Genomic DNA, 988 nt, shown 5'->3' with positions numbered 1-988 from the left:
TGCTGGCAGCCAGCCTCTCCCTCCCTGCTCACCAACACCGACAGCTCGGGCACATCCTGACCGGGCGGCGCAGGGCCCGAGCCAGCTGGCACCGCTGCGCAGCACAGCCGGAGGGACGGCAGCCTGGGCCCAGGGCAGGGTTTCATTCAGACTCAGCAGAACCACCTCGCTTTGGGGAACAACAAAAAACCAACTCAACTATTCCACTAGCATAGATAAGAGCTCCGCAACGTGCTCAGGGTTACAGAATTTGCAAAGGCTTATCTACTGAGGTAGTCATTTCAGGATGATGTGGCAAGCAAATCTGCAGAGCAATAGCTGTTCTGTTCCCGAGCAGTCTTGCTCCACTTAAACACGATTCCCCATCAAGGTGTTGAGCAACAGCAGAGATCCCTCTCACAGAGAGCAGCCCCCTGGAGCCAGAGCCAGGACTCGAGCCGTGGGCCCTTCCTCGCTTGCAGAAAAGCCCCATCTCTGCTAGCATAAAACGGGCCAGAGACTCCCAGAGCAACCAGGGATTCGCAGGGGGAGCTACGAATGACAGATTTACTTTTGCTCTCAACAACCCAGGAGCTGTTTTCTCTCAGCCCTAAGGAGCAATTACAGAAGCTGCAAGGAACTAGGCTGGCTGGGGGTGCAACTATTTGTTTTAATAACTGATTAGCAAAACCAGCACAACTACACCTGCTTGAAAGCTGCCTCACACCACTACCACCGCTTCGCTTTTTCTGATGGAAATACATCCTATATACGTTCCCTTTCCATATATAGTTCTTCGTGTCCACGCAACCCTTTGCTAAAGGCAAGATGCCTTCTCCTGTAACCACCCACCCAAGAGCCAGGCCCGAGCACGGTGAAGGCTCCACATCTCAGAGCACATCCCGCACAGCCCTGGGGAGCAGCTCTGCAGGATGAGGAGCGTGGCGGCTGAGCCCTCTCCCCCACGCGTGGCAGGGGCAAGGAGCGGGGAGGAAGAGGAGGAAAGGAG

Source organism: Egretta garzetta, unplaced genomic scaffold (genome assembly GCF_000687185.1).
Source record: "Egretta garzetta isolate BGI_Z169 unplaced genomic scaffold, ASM68718v1 scaffold34, whole genome shotgun sequence".
NCBI classification, from domain to species: domain Eukaryota; kingdom Metazoa; phylum Chordata; class Aves; order Pelecaniformes; family Ardeidae; genus Egretta; species Egretta garzetta.
The sequence above is the reverse complement of the archived record's forward strand: the minus strand, read 5'-3'. Positions refer to the sequence as shown.